The 24,380-nt window shown below is 36.2% G+C and overlaps 1 protein-coding gene and 1 pseudogene across 1 annotated transcript in view; both read left to right on the top strand.

The window, feature by feature from the left end:
• The window catches only part of EYS (eyes shut homolog), a 1,768,122-nt gene that overhangs the window by 1,492,096 nt on the left and 251,646 nt on the right, over window positions 1-24,380 (top strand).
• Window positions 17,874-18,568, top strand: LOC122220056 (annotated as a pseudogene).

Here is a 24,380-nt window from a genome sequence, read left to right as displayed (position 1 = left end):
TTTTTTGAAAGTACTACTCTCCCAAGAGGGGACTTTTTTTCCTGAGTAAAAGGAAAGGAAATAAGTTCTGCTGTTCTTCTGTTTGCAAAAAAAGAGATTAATATTTGAGCCCCTTTCAACTCAGATTCATACTTCTGAATTAAATTTAGATGGAGACAAGGGTAGGTACCAACTAGCATGTGTCCTCTTGCCTTGTTGCAAGATGCTCATGGAGATGACTATTTTCTGTCTCTGGTGAATCCAAATGGATAGATTGATGTAGATAAAAAACAGATGAATGGATGGATGGATGGATAGATAGATAAGCATTCTTAAAAGTTCTGAAATATCAAACCACATTTTAAAATTTTCTTTCCCTTAGATTCCTTTTATACTTCAGCTCTGAAATCTAGCCCTTCATATTGTCACTGTTTGCTGCTAGGCAGGCATGGAAAATTCAAGGCCCGATTTTCAACTTCAAGGAGCTAATGTTCTCAGTTATATTTAAAATATCTAATATACATTACATATATGTGTATAGTATTAAATACATACAGTATTTAACTGTTGCTACTAACTTCTTTTGCCCAAACATTAAAAAAAGGTACTCTGAGTAAAAAACAGAAATTTAAAAATATTTACATGTCAACAATCCTAAAATATTTACATTCACCATTTTAAAGTTTTCATGTAAAAGATTTTGCATTGTTAAAAAGTAAATATTAGGCAGAACTTTTATTATCAGTTGGAGGCTAGATTACTATAACCTGGCTCTTGGCATTTTTTAGTCCATTTCAAAAATATTTTCAAATATCTATGGACAAAGAATGCTCACATAGTCAGAGATGATTTCATTGTGCCACCAGTAGCTGCTGGGCTAAAAATAATGTTGTTCCTATGAATACCCTATGTACTCACAGAGGGAGGTTGCTGAGTGAGGGAACTCCTCTTCCACTGGATTGATTCCAATGAAACATTTTCTGCCAAAGATCATCTCAATTTCCTATATACAGTGTTCTACATACTGCTAATCCCTGTGGGATTTAAGAGACTAAATTTAGTCTCAGCCGCTTTATTGTACATTTTTCAAGAGTTAACATTTGTCATTTGGCTTCTGGGATCTCCTATCTGGTCTAAACTGTTCACTTCTACCTTTTATTTTCTTGCTCATCTGCAAGCTAAATCAACAAAACAGCTTGGCACACTAAATCATATGTTCTCACCATGGAGTTCTATCACATTTTTTAAAGTAAAAAGTCACTTGAAATAGTCTATATCAACAATAAAAAAAAAAAAGAAAAATAAACATTTTTTTCCCTAAAAGGAATAGAAGGAATGTGAAGTACTCAAAGAGATAAACGGTGAGTGTCAAAAGACCAAAGGACCAATACATTTTCATAGCTACATTAACTAACAAATGAAGCTGCACAGAATTATTCAGCTAAAATTCAAGCTGAGTTGAACAATGCCAGGGTGCGGTCATTCACCTTACATGAATGTTTTGCCTTATAAGCGAACTTACATTCCACCTGAAGAGTTCCTTGCTCTCTGCCATTTTGATATTAGCTTTCATTGCATTTCTAACCAGAAAGCCTTTGCCTTTAATCATCTTAAGGTAATATTGGTGGGCAGAAAGCCAGTAATGGAAGAAGTTTAGCATATCTGTATGTGAACAAAAAGCAGATCAAAATCATTTAACCAATGACCAAAGCTATTAATTAATGGAGATATTTTGAAGCATAGTCCCCATTCAGTGTAGGAACTATAATGGCAGCATGGAAGGAAAATAGAGAAGGTGTGCTTCACAAAAGCAAGTCTTTTTTGGCTGTAAAGACCCTTGAAAGTACCTGGGATCATAATTTTAAGAAAATGTAGGAATATGACATATATTCAGGGAAGAAGGTTTCATAAATAAGACTAACTGAACTTGTGCCTCATTAGCATAACTGATGAAACCACTCCTCAGGACCAGGGGCTACAGGGCAAGGTCTTCATTAAAAAGTTCTTTGTGTATGCCTGGAGTATAAAGTAACAATAAACAATAGGTTTGCTTTGTATTTTCCCCCTTTATATTGTAAGGGACATAATACTGGTGGAATATTAAAGCAATGTATTTTTATTTCCCCTTTAAGTCTCTTAGTCATTCATCTCTGATGCTGAGGCTTCTTGCCCCATGAAAAAGAATAAACAGCTTTGGCCTCCAACTTCTTTGACTCTGTAGCAAAACAGTCTTGGAAGGAGAGAAAGGAGACTTTCAAACTCCTTCAGACTCTGTTAACATAGCAAGTGTCAGGCCTATCAGGGTAGATCTTAGATTTTTACTGTATGCTTAAGGTAGAGAGAATTCAAGACATAGCAGGAAGAGAAAGCCTATGGCTGTGTGGACATAATAAGGTATGGAGTAGATCGGTGAAGTGATTCCCAGGGTCTTCTGCTTCCCCACAGCCTCAGAGACAAGTCCATTACTTGAGTATGGGAGATGGTACTATAGAAGCAGTCAAAAAATGAGGAACTAGAGGTTAATGGGCATCTTTATGACAGAGTTTCTAGGCATCCAAGAAAACTCCAACTTTGAACTCAGTTTCAGATCCAGTATGGTATAGGTGGGATGTCACAGAGGTAATGGTTGGGAGATGGCTAATGAAGTAAACAGGAAGCAGCAGTCTTGGCTTGTCATGACCTGTGTGTGGCATACAAACAATCCAGATGTTCCCATGTTCCTCAGGAAGGCACTCAGTGAATATCCATTCTAGAGCTATGATAATTCCCAAATGCTACACATCTATACATAGAGTACTAAGCTATACAGCAGTGCATTTTTTATTGTACACAAAGGCTGCACTGGTTACACTCCTTCTAGCAGTGTCAGTTTTTTCCACAGCCTCACCAGCACTAGATGTTTGCAGTATTCTTAATTTGCTAAATTATTAAGTAGAAATGCTATTTTGTCACTATTTTTGAAGATTTCTATTTAGCATGTAGGTCATAGGCCTTTCTTAGGCTAATTTAAAAAAAAATGCTTATGTGACTCAGGGAACTCAGATGGCAGCACAGGATGCCCCTGAACTTCCTTCTTCCCATGCTATGAATATACAGCTACATGAAGCAATTCCTGCTGAAAGAAATGCAGAAACTAGCTGAGCGACTCCTACATGTCCACGAATGCACTGAAATGCATAAGAAAAGCCGAGACACAACCTATACATAAACCGCACCTCTGGCATAGCACCATAAAATCAGAAAGGAACCCTCAATTCCCAACTTCTCACTGAAAAGCTGAAGATTTAGAAATCACATCTAGTACCCCAAGTTTTAAGGCTCCCATCATCAAATGGTCCCCCAAAACATCTAATTCTAAAAGCCAGGGAGACTTGTGTCTACAAGACACATCAGGACTATAGAAAACAAAGGACTTCTTAATGTTTATTTATTTTTGAGACAGAGAGAGACAGAGCATGAACAGGGGAGGGGCAGAGAGAGAGGGAGACACACAGTCTGAAGCAGGCTCTAGGCTCCAGGCTCTGAGCTGTCAGCACAGAGCCCGACGCGGGGCTGGAACTCACGGACCATGAGATCATGACCTGAGCCGAAGTCGGACGCTCAACCGACTGAGCCACCCAGGCGCCCCGAAAACAAAGGACTTCTTAATGGCATATGAGCACTTGCCCCAACTGCTAACCCCCTAGGACTCAGTGCAGAGGAAGTGGGCAAAAATAACTGTCTTCCAGTCTTCCCTGAAAGGGGTTTGACTGTATACTATATAGCTGCTACCTGAGGGCCCAGCTACCATTTTGTACACATCTAGGGCTGGCTGTGATCCTTTACAGAGTCCAAAGGGTCTGAAGGGCATATTTCTTTAGGATTTATTTACTTATTTTGAGAGAGGGACAGAGAGAGTGAGCAGGCAGGGAAGAGGCATAGAAAGAGGGAGAGAGAATCCCAAGGAAGCTCCACACTGTCAGCATGGAGCCCGACATGGGGCTCAAACTCACAAACATTGAGATCATGACCTGAGCCGACTGAGCTACCCACACGCCTCCTGAAGGGCATTTCTTTTTCTGGTGTACTCCAACAATAAAACCACATTGCCACTATCTCTCTGGAAGAAGTTTGTACACATGCTGATACCACATTTTACAGCTGCTGACTAAGGAACAGACACCCAAATCATATTGTTTTGGTAGTCAGTGGGTCCTGCATTCACAAGTCCCAGAGAACTATAGTGATTTTTTAAAAAGTACAAGAGCACTTCCCCGTGACTGTACACTCAAGCTCAGCACAGAGGGAGAAGATTAAAACACCCATCCCTTAGTTTTTCCCTAGAAGGGGCTTAATTACCTAATTTTGCAGCTGCTGTCTGGCTTCTAATCAGCCTGCAGTTACTTGCCAACTGTGATCCTTCCCTTGGGACACTGATGAGCCTTGGCACAACCTCAACTACTAGGAGCCACTAAGAATAAAGAAGGTGGCTTGGACAATCACAAGAGTTTGAGAGACAACCAGAAACTCAGGCCAGGTTTATTGACAGGCTTCATCTCTTACACAAGACTACTCTTTGAAGACTGGCAGTGGTGACTGTCTTATCTAATGCGCAGAAACCAACACAGTCAAGAAAATGAAAAAATGGGGAACTGTTCCTAACAAAAGAGCAATATAAATCAGAAACTAATGTTAATGAAACAGAAATAAGTGATTGACCTAATAGAGGTCAAAGTAACAGTTATAAATGTGCTCACTGAGGTCAGGAGCGTAATGCAGGAACAAAGTGTAAATTTCCACAAAGATAATAGAAAAACATTTTTAAAAAGAACCAAACAGAAATCACAGAGCTAAAGAATACAATTACTAAACTGGAAAGTAGTAGAAAATAACTGAACTAGAAGTAGAAGAAAGAATCAGTCAACTCAATTGGAATTAATCCAATCAGAGGAGCAAAAAAAAAAAAAAGTTATGAAAAAGAGTGAAGATAACTTAAGCAAACTACAAGCAGACCAATCAATATACACATTACAGGGGGTCCTAGAAGAAGAGAGAGAAAGGGGCTGAAAACATAGCAAAGAAGTAATGGCTGAAAACTTCCCTAACCTGAGGAAAGAAATATATATCCAGATCCAGGAAGCACAAAGAGTACCAAAAAAGAAGAATCTAAGAGATCCACATAGAGACACATTGTAATTAAATTGTCAAAAGTTATAGACAAAGAGAATCTTAAAAGCAATAAGAAAAAAAAGCAACTTATTACATACAAAGGAACATCATAAGACTATAAGCAGGTTTTTCAGCAGAAATTTTACAGAACAGAAGGGAGTGGGATAATATATTCAAAGTGCTGAAAGAAAAAATAACTGCCAACCATGAATACTCTTCCTAGCAAAGCTGTCCTTCAGAATTGAAGGAGATATAGTTTTCCTGACAAACAAAAGTTGGAGTTCACCCCTAGACCAGCCTTATAAGAAATGTTACAGGGAGTCCCTTAAGCTAAATGAAAGGATGACAATTAATCATTTTAAAACATAATAATATAAAACTCACTGATAAATATATAAATCTAGAATACCTAATATAGTAATGGTGACAGATAACTTAGTTGTAACTCTAATATAAAGATTAAAGCACAAATGTATTACAAACTAAATAATTTGTTAATTGCACAGTATAAAAATATGTAAATTGTGACATCAAAAACATAAAATGTGATGAGAAATATAAAAACATAAGTTTTTATAAAGATTCAAAGTTAATTTTTTATCACTTTAAAATAAATTTTTATAACTATTAGATGTTTTATGTAAGCCTCAAGGTAACCGTAAGACCAAAATCTTAGTAGATACAAAAAAGATAAAGAAATCAACATATACCTCTACAGAAAATCATTAAATCAAAAGGTAAGACAACAAGAATGGAAATAAAGAACAAAGGACCTATAAAATGGCCAGAAAACAGTTAACAAAATGGCAATAGTAAATCCATACCTATCAATAATTAATTTAAATGTAAAAAGACTAAATTCTTTAATCAAAAGCTAAAATAGCTAAAAATCAAGATAAAAAGGATACAAGATAAAAACATGATTAAAAAAACAACAAGGCCTAATTAATTATATTTTGCTATAAGAGACTTGCCTTAGCTTTGAAGATACACATACACTGAAAATGAAAGGATGAAAAAAGATATTTCATGCAAGTGGAAACCAAAAGAAAGCAGAGGTAACTATATATATAACAGACAAGATGACTTTAAGCCAAATACTATAATAAGAGACAAAGGAGGTCAATATATAATGATAAAATAGACAATTCATCAAGAGGATATAACAATTGTAAATATTTATGCACACCACATTAGACTACCTTAATATATTAAGCAAATATTAATAGGTCTATAGGGAGAAATACATAGCAATAATAGTACATGACTTCAATACCCTACATTCAAAAATGGATAGATCATACAGACAGAAAATCAATAAGGGAGCAATGAGCTTAAACTACATGTTAGATCAGACCTAAAAGACATACACAGAACATTTATCAACAGCAGCAGAATACATATTCTTCTGAAGTGCACATGGAACATTCACCAACATGCATAATATGTTAGGCCAAGACAAGTCTTAATATTTTAAGATTAGGGGCACCTGGATGGCTCAGCCAGTTGATCATCTGACTTCAGGTCATGATTTCACAGTTCATTAGTTCGAGCCCTACATTGGGCTTGCTGCTGTCAGCACAGAGTCTGCTTGAGATCTCCTGGCCCCCTCTATCTGTCCCTTCCCTGCTTGTGCTCTCTCAAAAAGTAGATTAAAAAACATTTTAAAATTAATTAATTAATATTAAAATCATATCAAGCATCTTTTCTGACCACATTGGTAGAAACAAGAAATCAATTATAAGAAGAAAATTGGAAAATTGACAAATATGTGGAGATTAAACAACATGTTACTGAACAATAAGTGGGTCAAAGAAAAAACAAATAGAGAAATCAAAACATACCTTGAGACAAATGAAAATGGAAACACAATGTTACAAAACTTATGGGATGCAGCAAAAGCATTTCTAAGAAGAAAGTTTATAGAGATAAATGCCACAATAAAAAAAGATTTCAAAAAAAATATTACACGTCAAAGTATTAGAACAAAATTATTTTAGTGCAAAGTGAGTGGAAGAAAAGAAATAGTAAAGATCAGATTAGAAATAAATGAAATAGAGATTTAAAAGGGGGGTGCTGGGGCACCTGGGTGGCTCAGTCGGTAAAGCGTCCAACTTCCCCTCAGGTCATGATCTCGCAGTTTGTGTTTTCAAGCCCCATGTCGGGCTCCGTGCTGACAGCTCAGAGCCTGGAGCCTGTTTCGGATTCTGTGTCTCCCCTCTCTCTGCCCTTCCCATGTTCATGCTCTGTCTGTCTCTGTCTCTCAATAATAAATAAATGTGAAAAAAAAAATTTTTTTAAAGGTGGGGTGCCTGGATGGCTCAGTACCTGACTCCTGTTTTCAGCTCAGGCCATGATCTCATGGTTCGTGAGTTCAAGCCCCACATTGAGCTCTGTGCTGAAAGCGCAGAAACCTGCTTGGGTTTCTCTCTCTGTGGCACTCCCACACTTGCATGCATTCTTGCATTCTCTCTGTCTCTGTCTCTCTCTCTCAAAAATGAATAAACTTTATTTTAAAATAAATAAAAGAGAAAAAATCAATGAATAACACTAAGAGCTGGTTTTCTTAAAAGATAAACAAATTGACAAACTTTTATCTACTTTAACTACACTAATTTAAAAAAGAGAGGAGTCCAACCAAATCAGAAATGAGAGAGAATTTGTAATTGCCACCACAGAAATACAAAGGATCATAAGAAACTACAATGAACAATTATATACCAACAAATTAGATAACCTAGAGGAATGGATAAATTCCAAGAAACATGCAACCTACCAAGACTGAATCATGAAGAAATAGAATATCTGAAAAGATCAATTATTAGTAAGGAGATTGAATCAGTAATCATAAACTTGCAATAAGAAATGTCCTGGACCATATAGCTTCACTGGTGTATTCTGCTAAACATTTAAAGAAGAATTAATACCAATTCTTCTCAAACTCTTCCAAAAATTAGAAGAGGAAGGAACACTTCTAAACTCATTTTATGAGGCCAGCATTACTCTGAGACCAAAACTAAACTAGGACACTATAAGAAATTAAAATTACAGGCCAATATTGCTGATTAACATAGATGCAAAAATTCTCAATAAAATACTGGCAAACTGAATTAAACAACACATTAAAAAGATCATACACCATGATCATGTGAGATTTATTCCAGGGATACAAGGATGGTTCAGCATCTGCAAATGAATTGATGTTAACAGAATGAAGGTTAACAATCATGATCATCTCAATAGATACAGAAAAAGAATTTGAAAAAATTCAACTTTCGTGATAAAAACTATTAATAAACCAGGTATGGAAGGAACATACTTTAACATAATAAAAACACACAGCCAACTTCATACACAATGGCAAAAGGAAGCACTCACTGGCTTGAACTGTTGAAACCACTTGATATTTTGCATTTTGGCCTGTTTCTTTTTCAGTGTCTTCTCTATCTTCTCCTCTTGTTTACTCCATTTTGCTCTTTCCCGTGGAGTACATCTACCTAATCAAGAGGTTGCCTTTTAGTTGAATGACCCTGAAGAGTTATGGTTATACATTTCCAAGATGAACTCTGCAGAGTGGGTACTTTGACAGTATTTAGGGTTTCTGGTGGCAAACTGGTGCAAGAACTGGCCTTTCCCCTGGTTTCTGGAAAAGAAACCCATTCCCCCCACCTCTTGACCGACTCATATTTATAAGTACTGAGAAGGCCTCTTTTTTTTTTTTTGTAAGTTTTTATTTATTTATTTTTCAATATATGAAATTTATTGTCAAATTGGTTTCCATACAACACCCAGTGCTCATCCCAAAAGGTGCCCTCCTCAATACCCATCACCCACCCTCCCCGCCCTCCCACCCCCCATCAACCCTCAGTTCTCAGTTTTTAAGAGTCTCTTATGCTTTGGCTCTCTCCCACTCTAACCTCTTTTTTTTTCCTTCCCCTCCCCCATGGGTTTCTGTTAAGTTTCTCAGGATCCACATAAGAGTGAAACCATATGGTATCTGTCTTTCTCTGTATGGCTTATTTCACTTAGCATCACACTCTCCAGTTCCATCCATGTTGCTACAAAGGGCCATATTTCGTTCTTTCTCATTGCCATGTAGTACTCCATTGTGTATAAAAACCACAATTTCTTTATCCATTCATCAGTTGATGGACATTTAGGCTCTTTCCATAATTTGGCTATTGTTGAGAGTGCTGCTATAAATATTGGGGTACAAGTGCCCCTATGCATCAGTACTTCTGTATCCCTTGGGTAAATTCCTAGCAGTGCTATTGCTGTGTCATAGGGTAGGTCTATTTTTAATTTTCTGAGGAACCTCCACACTGCTTTCCAGAGTGCTGAGAAGGCCTCTTGATCTAAACAGATGTTAGAGCTCTACTGAACAAAGTTATTTAGAGATTTTGTTTCTTAGTGATGAAAATTGAGAATGCAGCATTGGGGAACCCGAGGTGAAGAGGGCTAAGAAGAGGGTCTCTGTGCCTGATGTCTGTGCCTCATCCATAACTTGTCCAGACCAGTGCTGCTGTGTGCAGGAGTCAGACAAAGATGGGGAAGGGAAGAAAAACTGTATAGGCACATGAAAAAATGAAACTGGACCTCTATCTTACACCATACGTAAACATCAACTTAAAATGGATTAAGACTTGAATATAAGACCTGAAACGTTAAAACTTATAGAGTAAAACATAGTAAGCATCTTGACATTGGTATTGATAATAATTTCTTAGATTTGACACCAAAAGCAAAGGCAACAAAGCAAAAATAAACAAGTGAAACTGGATCAAACTAAAAAGCTTCTGCCATCAAAGGAAATCAGCAACAAAAGGAAAAGGCAACATGTGAAATAGGAAATATTTGAAAACCACATTTTTAATAAAGAGCTACTATCCAAAATATACAAGAATCTCATACATAACTCAATTGCAAAGAAAAAAACCCAAATAATCCAGTTTTTTAAATGGGCAAAGCAGCTGAATAGACATTTTTCCAAAGAAGACATAAAAGTGGCCAACAGGTACCTGAAAAGGTACTGAACATCATTACTCATCAGGGAAATACACATCAAAACCACAAGGAGATATCATCCCACACTTATCAGGATGGCTATTATCAAAAAGACCAGAGATAACAAATTGCTGGTGAGGATGTAGAGAAAAGGAAACACTTGTGCACTGTTGGTGAGGATGTAGAGAAAAGGAAACACTTGTGCACTGTTGGTGAAAATGTAAATTGGTATAGCCGCTGTAGAAAACAGTATGGAGCTTCGTCAAGAAACTAAAAATAGAACTACCATATGATTTACTTCTAGATGTATATTCAAAGTTAACAAAATCAGTATCTCAAAGAGATATCCATATTTGCATGTTCATTTCACCATTATTCACATTAGTCAAAGTATGAAATCAACCTTTGTCTGTTGATGGATAAAGAAAATCTACACATACATGCACCAGCAAACACACAATGGAATATTATTCAGCATTAAAAAAGGAAGGAAATCCTGCAATTTATGACAACATGGGTGAACCCAGAGGCCCTATGCTAATTATAAACCAGACAAACAGAGAAAAACAAATACTGCATGGTATCACTTATATGTGGAATTGTTGAGGGAATAAAATCAAATTTATAGAAACAGAGAGTAGAATGGTGGTTGTCAGGAGATGAGAGCAGGGTGGGAAATAGGGAGATACTGGTTAAAGAGTACAGACTTGTTGTTATGGAATGAATAAGGTCTGAGGACTAATGTATGATATAGCGACTACAATTGATAATATTGTATTGCATAATTTGTTTGCTAAGAAAGTAGAACTTAAGTGTTCTCACCAAAAATGGGGGAAAAAATGTATGTATGTGAGGTGATGGAGGTGTTAATTAATTCAATGGTGGGAGTCCCTTTACCATGTGTACATATATCAAATGATCCCACTGTATACTTTTAATATATTACAATTTGCCAATTATATTAGAAAAACTGGAAAAATCTTTAAAGAGAAAACCGATTCCTAAATACTTACTGTATCCCCAGCACTATTTCAAATCTTTTACTTGTATTTAGTCATCTCAACAATCCTATAAGAAAAGTGCTACTATCATCGCCAATTTTAAAAAGAGGAAATTGAGCACAGAGATGTTAATTTGTTCAAGGTCACCCAGCTAACTAGGAGACAAGCCCAGGCAGTCTGGCTCCAGATCTGGCACTCTGTTATTATGAAAACTAATTTAAAAGAAAACTAAACAGCATGGAGAAAGTCAAGTGGAGGTACTTAAAGATAATTGATATAGAGTCTTTTAAGGTTCCTGGATCCAGTTCCAATGTGTTTGAGTGTGGAGGGTTCTCCATGCATAACACCAAGCAGTTCTCAGTTACTGGCAGGGTATCCAAAAATTCAACTCAATTCTCACACTGTCTACCCAGAAATAGTATCATATTCCACAGGGTAAATGTTCAGCCCTACCATACCATATCACTTTCTCCAACCCCCTAGTTCAGATGCCAGTCACAAGCTCCAGGCAGTTATCTGTGCGTCAGACTGACTGGCTATAGATAGGAGATTCCAACAACCTCTTCCTTCAGTTCAGTTTGCTAGAGTGGCTCACAGAACTCAAGGAAAAACACTTACACTTACAACTTTATTAAAGGATACAATAAAGGATTTGAATCAAACCAGATGAAGAAATACATAGGTCAAGGTCCTGAACAAAGGAGCTTCTACCCTTGTGGCTCTTGGGACCCAGCTCAGTGGCACATGAAAGTGTTTTGGTTCCCCAAACACGGAAGCTCTCACAAAAAGGGTCAAAAGCTTTCTTCTCTTGTGTTTTTATGAAGACTTAATTACATAGTCATGATTGACTAAGTCATTGTCAATAACTGGCTGATTCAGCCTTCAGGCCCTCTCCCTTCCCTGGAGTTGGGAGAGTAGAACTAAAAGTTCCATCCCTCTAATTACATGGTTAGTCCTCCTGGCAACCAGCCCCTACCCTTGGGTGAGGTCCAAAAGTCACCTCCATTAATAATAAGACACCTGTTTCACCTTTATAACTCTGAAGATTTTTCAGGAACTGTGGATGAAGACCAAAGATATACTTCGTATAAATCATTCTATCACATGGAGCTGCACAAGTCAGCCAGAGGAAGGTGTTAATTGACTGGAGGCAATTCATCTGAGAAAAGCTTGAAAGCAAACATCAGGAAGAGTAAAGTGGTAGGTGTCCAATGACCAAAAACATGTAGAAAGAACAAATCTGACAAAGAAGTTCAGGGAGAAATAGAGAGAACCCACTAAATTACTCAAGTGGTAGACTAGTTTTGATTCAGTCCCAAGGAGCATATCTGGAGAGGTGAAGAGGGAACTGCATGGCAGGCTACTCTGTGTGGACAAAATGGACAAGGAGCTTCCTTCCTGGATCACTGTCTGGGCTATTCATAGGAGGTTTGTGGTTCTTAGTCTTCTGAACATTGCAGAAATTGTCCTGACTCTAGCATAAAAATTAATCCCAAGGTTAAATGCTTTTGAAATAAAGGAAGACACCTTTAGTCCCCATTTTGAAGTCACCAACTATATTTTTTCCTGAGGTGGTATACCAAAGAGTTAAATCTTATTACTAAAAGAAAAGAAGTCTTTTCATGAACATTTAGATAAAGGTCCACAGGAAACTTTTGCAGTCATGGAACTATTATTATTTCCTGGTTCTGACCAGGTCTCCAAATTAAACCTACAAATGACCCCAAGTCCAATCCATCAATAACCAAGAAAATGACCTGCTGCTTTATAATTCTTTTTTTAATGAAATTTATTGTCAAATTGGTTTCCATACAACACCCAGTGCTCATCCCAACAGGTGCCCTCCTCAATGCCCATCACCCACTCCTCCCCCACCCCCCATCAACCCTCAGTTCTCAGTATTTAAGAGTCTCTTATGGTTTGCCTCCTTCCCTCTCTGTAACTTTTTTTCCCCCTTCCCCCCACCCCTGGTCTTCTGTTGAGTTTCTCAGGATCCACATATGAGTGAAAACATATGGTATCTGTCCTTCTCTGCCTGACTTATTTCACTTAGCATAACACTGTCCTTACTTTTATAATTACAAGGAAATTTCTGCTCTTACTCATCATTAATATGTTAAATTATATGTTGATGAACTTTCTAAAAGACAGGTTTTTCTAACAGCTTTTTACCTTTTCTCACTTATGCCAGCATTGTAGACACTAAAAGACAGCCATGCAGAGGAGAGTTGGTGAGTTTCAACTATGAAAAGAAAAGAGGTAAACATGAAGAGAGTGAAAGAAAACTAAAATGCTTTGAACATTAAAAAAAAAGAAATGATTATGTTTATTTTGGATTCCAGCTGAGATACAGACCCATATTTTTTTTCTTTCTGCTTTAGATATCAAATTATAGCTAAAACTATTAAGATCTCCAATTAACGTGTGGACAGCACAAATTCAAAGTAAGGAAAATTAAAGAGAGGCAGAAACATTTCTTTATTTCTCTTCAGTATTTTCTCTCACAGTTTCTCCAGTTTCCATCCCACGGAGGGAAATTGATGTGTACTGAAGATTGTTATTGCCTTCTGAACATGTAAGAGCTGTGACACAAAAGGAACTTTGGGGCTTTATGATTTATTGCTTTATCATTTTTAGTGCCATCTCTGTTCATCCTCAAATCCAGGGCAGGCTACAGGACATATTAAAAGGGCAGCATTCTCTGTATTTCCTTTTTAAAGGGCAAAGCACTTACCATTTTGTACATACAAAGCACTTATCTTTTAGCTCACTATTTGATGAGCCACATTGAAGCCTCCTTTTCAGACCTCTTTAATAGAGGAGAATACATTTTCCCCATTCTCAACCAACTTTTGAATTTTTATGCAGCATGACTCTTATTTTCCTGAAAATTGTAGCTATTTTAGCCAACATTATCATTTTAAGGGAATAGGCTTTTTCATTCATACACCATATACACACACACACACACACACACACACCCCACACACACATTTCAAACTGTGCAGGTCTATATAATCCTCTGTCAGCATCATTGGAGCCCATCACCCCCTATCTTAAGAAGCAAAAGTAAGTTCAGGCACCACCCAACTCTAAGGGACCAGAAAGTTTAAAGTCACTGGTCATTTAGAATTACCAGTATAGTACCCATGTACTTAGTAAATGACCATGGTTGAACGGCAAAAGTCGACAAATACCTGCTCTTAGATCTATTTTCTAAATATTCTTTATTTTCATTTCTGTGGACCAAAATTTGATTCCAGATTTTGATACGGATACTTCTATTTAAACTAAGTTATGTTTTTTTCCTTTTATTTTCTCCTTACCATAGTTCTCTTAACTATTCTTTGTCATAGACCATCATGAAGCTCAAAATCCAGCTTTACATGAAGTATAAGGCAGGGATTGACAAGTAAAGGGCCAGATAGTAAATATTTAGACTTTCGGTCCATACAGTCTATGTTGCTGCTACTCAGTTCTACTGTTGTGGCTCCAAGAGCCACCATCAAAAGTATGCAAATAAGTGGATATAGCTGTGTTCCAATAATTTTATGCATGACATAGTTGGCTTTCAGTCCTTATTTTGTAATTCCCTCTTCTACAGGTGCAAACTAATATCTTTTATCTTAGTTATGCACTACATTAAAATTTCCAAAAGAAATTTAAAATGTCAGAGAATAAAATTGAACTTAACAGTCAAAAATAGACATATGTGCCAAATCCTATAAATTTTAAAATTCCACCTAAATGCTTACTTAAGACAATTTTAAAGCCCATTAATTTTCAAAAAATTGATTATTTTCAGAAGTAATGAGTTAACAAATATACACTCAAAATTAAATGAAAACACACTCCAGTTACAACTTCATAATCCACATTACATCTAAGTAATTTTCGTTCCTTCACTTCCCCCACACCATAATGTTACAAGTAATTCTGAGGCATCTTCCATGCATCACCATCTTAAAACAAGCACAGAGGATAGAAACAAAGTTTTAATGCAAATACCCACATTTTTTACTAGATTTAAATATAGCATATGCAAACTCCCAATTTGTATACTATAGTAATTTCAAAGATAAAGCGGCTATTTAAAAAGGATACCTTCCCCCAAAAAACTTTAGTTTACCAAAAATATGTTTTCCATTTCTAATTTGGAACCTGATAAGAAATTGCCAACTAAGAAAAATTAACTTTGCAAGTTCTGTCACACCATATGTCTACATTATCTCTTTGTTTTATTTTCAGTAATAATGTTTATTATCCAAAAATCTCAAAATAGAAAACATTTACAACCTAACTGTAAACTGTATGAAAAATTTTTTAATAAAAGCAGTTATTTTCTAGCCCTTCTTCTCCATTTAGAAGTCATAGATATCAAGATAAAAATCTTAAATAACAAGAAAAAAAAGGAAGAAAAATCCTTTCCAAAATGTTTTCCCTGGAGAATTTGTGGATCACCACAATACTGGGGCTCTTTCCATTTAAGGATTTTTTTCTACCATCCCTTTCAGTCCCAGTGCTATGAAGTTACCTTTCTAAGAACAAATCTAAGTCTGAAATGTGGATGTAAGGAACTCAGAAATAGCCCCTATTTTATTAGCATTAACACTTAACCCTGCACATCAGAATCTTTAATACAGTAGATAATCCCAAAATAAGAAAATTTATAGCTCCTTAATTTTTTAATCTTATAGCTCGAACTCCTACCCAGTAGGCAGCAGCTACACACCTGCTTCACAAATCAATTTCAGAAAAATATTCTTTCCATTTAAATAAACTTTAAGGCCCTGATCCATACCTTTATCTCAGTTGGTTCCTAGTATACTTGCACAAATTCCAGAATGTCAAACCCAAAATGTTTTGTCAGGGAATCTATTTAAAAGTAGAATTAGTCAGAGAAAGACAAATACCATATGGTTTCACTCATACGTGGAATTTAAGGAAAAAAAAACAAATGAGCAAAGTGTGTGTGTGTGGGGTGGGGGGGGAGTTGGGGAAGGGAAAGGGAGGCAAACCAAGAAAGAGACTCTTAACCATAGAGCATAAACTGATGGTTACCAGAGAGAAGGGGGGTTGAGGGATGGGTTAGGTGATGGGGACTAAGGAGGGCACTTGCTGTTAATGAGCACCAGGTGGTAACAGTGTTAACTAAACGAAATTTAAATAAAAACTTTTAAAAAAGAATACAGAGGGTAAAAAAGTATAATTACTCATAAACAACAGTTTTAACTTGAAAAGAACTTCCCCTGTCATTTCTCTTTCTAAAATGTTTACTGAAGTCCATTTTTCCCAAATTTATTCTCACTCTACCATTTCTAATAGTTTTCACTTGTTTCACAATGCTTTTGTCTTATTTAAAAGTTATCTCTTGGGCACCTGGGTGGCTTAGTGAGTTAAATGTCTGACTTCAGCTCAGGTCAGGATCTCACAGCTTGTGGATTCAAGCCCCACATCAGGCTCTGTGCTGACAGCTCAGAGCCTGGAACCTGCTTTGGATTCTGTGTGTCCCTCTCTCTCCCTACCCCCTCCTCTCTCTCTCTCTCTCAAAAATAAACAAACATTTAAAAAAATTAAATAAAAAAATTAAAAGTTATCTCTTATTTCCTGATAAAGAAGATTCCATATGCAAAAGGGTCAGACTAATTCCCTAGTGTCTGTAAATCCTATTCATTGTTCCTGTCTTAAGAACTGGTAACCCTAAACCCTCAAAAAGAATTGGATTCTAAAAGTAAAGAAACTCTAAACTTCAAACTGGAAAGTTGTCTCCTTCATACAAGTAACCATTTCGGGCCTCCATAATTTGTCATCTGGAACCCACGAATTAGATGGGTTCACAAGTGGGCAAGACACAGTGACAGGAAATCTACATCTCATTCATCATGGCCTCCACATGTCACCATTATTTTTCTAACTTGGCAACAAGAAAAACAGGAAAGCCTTCTCTGTTATTAGTCAAGAATATCCGAAATTTGGAGTCAGAAGTAGTCTTCTGACCAATAAGACAAGAAACTTAACCTTTCTGAACTTCAACTTCTTCATCTATGAAATGGGGGTAATAATTCCTGTTTTGTAAATATAGATATTAAGATCATGTATTCAAATTTCCTGTTTTAGTTCTAAGAACAGAGTAGACAGTCAATAAAAAATGTTGTTACAGCTATTAAATTGAGACATATAAAATTGCATTTTTATGTGCTAAAAATGTTATACTCACAATTTCATGTAGTTCAACCTAATATATTTTTACTTCCCAGTGACTTGATGAAGAGCTGTGGTGTTATTTTAGGTATCTTTATATTGAAATAATGACTAAAGGATTGTAAAAGTCAGTGTCTCTTACAGATATTCTAACCCCAATCTGGTGCTATTGATATTGTCCTTAAAAGAGGGCATGAAGGAGATAGCAGAGAAGAGAGATTTCATTATGATTCAGGTGTTTGTTGTACAGTTGGGTCCAAGTGACTTTTTCAAATAAAATTATATATGAGTTTTGGAGTTTAGTCCCAAAAAAGTAAATTAAGGCAGTTGCCAGTTTATTCTAATGCAGATTATGAGTAAATGAACTATAAAGCCAATTGAAAACTGCAAAATGGGGGCACCAGGCTGGCTCAGTCAGAAGAGAGTGTGACACTTAATCTTAAGGTTGTGAGTTTGAGCCCCACATTGAGTGTACAGATTATGGGAAAATAAACTTTAGCCCTTTTCTTTCGGCATGCCACTGAAGATCCTGGTGTCACCATGGGCCGCCACTCCACTTGGTGTTACCAGTATTGTAAGAACAAGCCATATCCAAAGGCTCACTTCTTACAAAGGTGTCCTTGATGCCAAGATCTACATCTTTGACCTGGCGTGGAAAAAGGCAAAAGTGGATGAGTTCCTACTATGTGGTCACGTGGTGTCAGATAAATATGAGCAGCTCTCCTCTGAAGCCCTGGAGCCTGCCCATATTTGTGCCAACAAGTGTATACATGGTGAAAAGCTGTGGTAAAGAAGGTTTTCACAACCGACTGTCTCTTCACCTTTCCATGTCATCCATATCAACAAGATGTTGTTCTGTGCTGGGGCTGACAGTCTCCAAACAGGTATGCAGGGTGCCTTTGGAAAGCCCCAGGGTGTGCTCGCTTCAGCAGCACATATACTAAAATTGGAAAGCCCCAGGGCACAGCAGCCAGCATCCACATTGGCCAATTCAGCATGTCCATCCATACCAAGCTGCAGAACAAGGAGCATGTGATTGAGGCCTTATGAAGGGCCAAGTTCAAGTTCCCTGGCTACTAGAAGATCCGCATTTCCAAGAAGTGGGGATTTACTAGGTTGAATGTGGACAAATTTGAAGACATGGTAGCTGAAAGGTGGCTCATTGCAGATGACTGTGGAGTCAAATACATCCCTAATAGTGGCCCCTTGATAAATGGCAGGCTCCGCACTCATGAGAACTGGCACTGCCCCCTCCTTCTTCATGCCCACTAATAAACCCTACTTCCTGTCTAAAAATAAAAATGAAAATTAATTGGGATGCCTGGGTGGCTCAGTTGGTTAAGTGTCTGACTTTGGTTTGGGTCATGATCTCGAGGTTCATGAGTTCATGCCCCACATCGGGCTCTGCACTGACAGTGAAGAACCTGATTCAGATCCTCTGTTTCCCTCTCTCTCTCTGCCGCTTCCCTGCTCGTGCTCCCTCTCTCTCAAAAAATAAATAAACATTAAAAAAAATTTTTAGTTAAAAAATTTAAAAATGAAAAATAAACTTAAACTTTAAAAATTTGTCAAATGAATTATATGATTGTAAACAATATAACTCATTGCTTTTTGGGGTAAAAAAATGCATAACATAAAATTTGCCACCTTAACCCCTTCTAAGTGTACACTATTACTATATTGTGTTAACTATATGCCCATAATTCATTGTTTTTGTAAAAATTTTTCCAGTAAGTGTTATATCTTATATTCCTAGAGTTCCACAAAAATATCAGTAAATTAGATCAAATTTAATACTTTCGATTACAATTCCAAAACTCAAGCTGTATGTGTATAAAGAAAAGAGGAAAGAAATTTTCATTTTCAGTAATATTAGAAAATGGCAATAATCATACCCTGTACATAATAAATAATGGGCATTTATTTTTTTAAGTTTATTTTGAGAGAGAAAGAGAGAGTGGGGGAGGAGCAGAGAGAGAGGGAAAGAGAGAGAGAATCTTAAGCAGGATCCATGCTGTCTGCCCAGTGAGGGGCTCAATCTCACACACTGTGAGATCCTGACCTGACCTGAAATCAAGAGTTGGACACTCAATTGACTAAGCCACCCAGGCACCCCTAACGGGCATTTAAAACTTAAAGCAAACCAAAGGAAGACAAGTAAAGTTGACATACACTTCCCCAGATATAAGACATGGTGTAGATTTCTCCATGTGCAAGAGGATCCTACATTGCTTAATCAATGCTATATTTCAGATTAGGAGAACCAGTAGTTCATTAAATCCAACAAGCCTTTTTCCTATTGATTTGAAGAGATTTTACTCTTTGTGAATGTTTTGTAATTTTTTTCACAACCAAAGTCACAACCAACTGTGACTCTGCCAGAAATATCTTAGTAGATTTTATGGTTACTATTCAGGTAACAGGGATCAATTTGCTGTTTTTCAAAACTGCATTAGTCTAGTAATGATAGCAGCAGAAACTTTACTGTTCCCCAAGCACTTGACTCAGGTTAGATTACTATCCAAAAGAGTTCATCTTTCTTTTTTAGTAATTATCACAATAATACTTAAGTAAAGTACAGATAAATGAATGAATGATCTATTAAAAATTTTGATTGTATAGATGAAAGTACCCAGCTGATTTGATCCCTTCATTTGTCCATCAGGTATTTTGAAATCAGGTAAGATAAAGTAAATAAATCAAACCACTAAAAATGTTCTACTTCATGAAAATAGCTCCATGAATAAGGAGTAGTCTCATATAGTTTAATAAAAATGGGGGGGGGATTGCCTCTGATTAATCTTACATGAGGAAATTTTAAGCTATCACTAATCAGAAAAAGTCAATTTTATCTAAAATGAATTTTGGTTCATTTAGGATGTTTATTCAATTTTATTCAGATACACTGAAACTTTACTCAGTGTCTAAATTATAATTTAAGCATCTATATGATGAATGTTCCCACACAGTTTTAGAAAATGAAATGCCACATTTCAACTCATCTGAACTAATGAAATACCACTCAATAAATTAAATCCTGATGTGTTTTGTATCAGGCATACAATTCACATTGACTACATGTACCCTATTAATGATTTTAGGACAAGGTAAAAAAAATCAGAAATAATGACGGATGGGAATTTCTAGCAAATCCACAGCAACCTACAGTCTTATCTGGATGTGTGTTTGTTCATTGTTTCATAGTTTACTAATGATTCATGTTCACCAAATATGATCTTGTTAAGATGCTGCCAAAGGGAGCACGTTATTCAAAACCTCATTCCTTCATTAAGAAATCTATTTCTCATAATCTGAGCCTATCTTCTTTCTTCCATGGATGTTTTACATTTTAACATTTTTTAAAGTGACTAAAGCAATCCATCTTGTTTGGAAATAGCAATTCCACAAAAGAATGAATTGTACATTTTGTGATACAAACTCAAGTACATCACATTTGTCTGGTTTTCTATTAATATTCATGAAATTTTTTGCACTATTTGTTTTCTAGACTGTGTTTAATTTAGTTCCCACTTTTCTAGTAAATGTGGTTGAATAAAAGCTCAAATTGCTATTTTGTGAAGTGTACTGAAGTGTTAATGTGTAATATAGTTAAAAATGACTAATGAAAAAGTTAATAGGACCTTTTTCCACAGTCTGTTTCCCAATATGTTCTATAGAATGCTTGCATTATCACTGGTCTTTTTACATTGGGACATACTATATAAATATTTGCCATTGTCATCATTGTAAAATCTAATAAGCTAGAATATAATATAGGAGGGTAGTATAAAACCAAATTTAAAAATTCCAATCATTTAGTTGCCTACTATATGATCTAGCTGTTCCATAACCATCTCAGGCTCCACGTTTCCAAAACATAATGCTTTGTCTTACCTAACATCACAAATATCCTCTTATTCCTGTATTATGCACCCTAGTTATTGAGAAAAGTTGAAAGCATGTGCTCTGACATTAGATGATCCTAGGTTCAAATCCTGGCTTTGCAGCTTTTCTTTGTATGGTCTTGGGCAAGTTGCTTAACCCAAGTGTCTTCATCTGCAGAATGTAGATAATAATTTTTACATCATAGACTAAAAGAGATGATATAGATAAAGTGTTTCCTCAGCATCCTAAATCAGTAATCTTAGAGTTTTTACTTAGTCTCCTTCTTTACTACCTCCTTTACAGCCAATCCAGGCTCATGTTTCCTTATTCCTTGACTATCTGCCCCCTTCCTCTTTATTCCCACTGTACCATCCTTAGTGAACACCCTCCTTGCTCCCCTGAATGATTTCTGTGTTCTTCTCAATGGTTTCCCTCTCTCAACTCTAAGCCCCTCCAATCCTTCTTCCACAAGACTTCCAAAATAATGTCACTAAACATCTGGAATAATGTCACTACAACACAAATCTGATTATTTTACTTTCCCAAATTAAGCTTTCAGTAGCCTAAACCCAAACTCTTTCATATGATTTTTAAAGTTCTCCCTGATCTGAGATGTATCTACTGCTCTTATGTCAACATTATCTCTCACTACTCCTCATTCTCCACCCCAGATCTAGCACACTTAACCAATGTATTATCTTTGCATGTCTAGAATAAAAGAAAAGCAACAAACATACCTCTCTGTATAGTTCGAAGTTGTCAGTTTTCATTACTGTGTTATACGACAGAATTAGCTATGTAAAATCCCTTAAAAGATTACTTATTTTGTTGTTACAGAAATAACAAGTAGAAATCAGAATTCTCATTCAAAATCTTCTCAGACATGCAACACTGTTTTTCTTTTATTGCTAATACAAACTAATGCCTTCAATAACATCAGAGGTAGAGCTTTCCAAATCAAAACTTCAGAGGTGAGCCTAGAATCCAATTTTAATAGGATATGCTACAGTGAATTTCTTAGAATTTATAATCAGGTTTCCTAATAATCACTTTTTTTATATAATGTTAAATGTATTAGAATTTAAAGAGATGAATATTTAACATTTTAAAAAGCAATACAGTGAAAAGTTTTTTAAAGAAAAAATGCAATGCCATGAAAATGCAATTAGTACACAGTAAGAAAAAAAATTAGAAGTGTCAATTTGAGCATTATCCTCTTACTGGAATTAGTAATGTGTAAAATTTCCCTTGCACATTTTTGGTGATCCAGTATGTCTCACGTGATTCTTTTTTTTTTTTTTTTCTTTGTCACATGATTCTTTACCCCAAATTCATAGAAGATATATCACAATTTTATGGACAGGCAAAAATAAACAGATTCTAGGCTCAAAATTACCATCTTCAGACTACTAGCAATTCCTGGCTCTGGTTTTCTCATTCAGTGGCCTGAACATATTTGATATGTCACAGTTCCAAATCTAGTACTGCCTAGTTAGTTCCCTTCTCCTCTCTGTGAATCACACATGTTTAAGGCTGTAACTGCACTTGACTCTCATAATTTGAGGTTATCAAATTCATCTTTTTTTATTTTCTCCATGGTAGTATAGCTTGCAGAATCTCAGAGCTTGTTAAGTCTAACACTGTTATGCAGATCTGTCTCACTGATTGAATAAATATAAATTAACCACAATCCTGGATAAAGGATGATTAAATATACTTAATCTCTTTACTGTCCCTATAATTGAAAGAAAATGGCCATTAGTCAAGAGCTTCTTAAACTAGGCACCTTGACCCTTTGGCCCAGATAAGTGCTGTGAGAACTTGTTCTGTGTGTTGTAAGATGTTTAGCAACATCTCCAGCCTCAACATGCTAGATGTGCGTAACACAGTATGTCTGTCCCCTACCCCAGGTGACAACCAAAAATGTCTCCAGACATTGACAAACATTCCCTGAAAAAGAACAAAATCACCCCTGGCTTAGAACCAAAGCATTAGATTGTGCTATTTTTGAAATGCAGTATCTAATCAGGGGTTGGCAGACTACAAACAAGGAGTCAATCTGGCCACAGTCTATTTTCATACAGCCCATGGCTAAGAATGGTTTTCACATTTTTAAAGGATGGCAAAGAGGAGGAAGAGGAGGAGGAAGGAGAAGAAGGTATGTAAGAGGCTGTAGGTAGCCTGCAAAGTTTAAAAATATTGCTACCTGGCACTCTACAGTAAAAGTCTGACAATCCTTGAGATAAATAAACTGAGGGTAAATAAAGTAACCTGCTCAATTTCACACATTCTTACATCATTTCTAGTTCTTTCATTATTCTCAACTTTGAATAGTTCTGCAATGTATGTGACACATGACAATGAGCATTCATAATTAGGTTCCAAATAAAGAGCAAGGAAAAACATGATTCTCTTACATATGTTTGAGTTTGTAGTTTATGTTCCCTTTTCTGACTTCCTGTTTGGTTTGTACTAGGAATCCATGCAACATGCATTCTAGTTTCATATATACAACCCATTTTGGGGAAAAAGTAAAACATTATTTTTGTATATCTCAAGTATTAGAATAAGGATTTTGCCTACTTGCCTTTAGAGAATATCATAAACTTTGAACTAGTATTACACATTGAAATACAGAGAATGGTAAGAATCTTTGAATTGTCTGTTTCTTCTAAGATTTTATTTAAATTCAAGTTAGGTAACATGTAGTAAAGTACTGGTTTCAGGAGTAGAATTTAGTGATCCATTACTTACATGTAACACCCAGTGCTCATCACAATTGCCCTCCTTAATGCCCCTCACCCATTTAGCCCATCTCCCAACCACCTCCCCTCCAGCAACCATCAATTTGTTCTCCATAGTTAAGAGTCTCTTATGGTTCACCTCCATCTCTGTTTTTACTTATTTTATTTTTCCTTCCCTTCACCTATATTCATCTGTTTTGTTTCTTAAATTCCATATATGAGTGAAATCATATACTTGTCTTTCTCTGACTGATTTATTTCACTTGGCATAATCACTCTAGTGTCATCCACATGATTGCACATGACAAGATTTCATTCTTTTTAAGTTTATTTATTTTGAGAGAGAGAGAGTGTGTGTGTGTGTGCATGAGTTGGAGAGGGGCATATAGAGAAGGGGAGAGAGAGAATACCAATCAGG

Source organism: Panthera leo, chromosome B2 (genome assembly GCF_018350215.1).
Source record: "Panthera leo isolate Ple1 chromosome B2, P.leo_Ple1_pat1.1, whole genome shotgun sequence".
Classification (NCBI taxonomy): domain Eukaryota; kingdom Metazoa; phylum Chordata; class Mammalia; order Carnivora; family Felidae; genus Panthera; species Panthera leo.
This window is presented reverse-complemented; position numbering and strand designations above follow the sequence as displayed.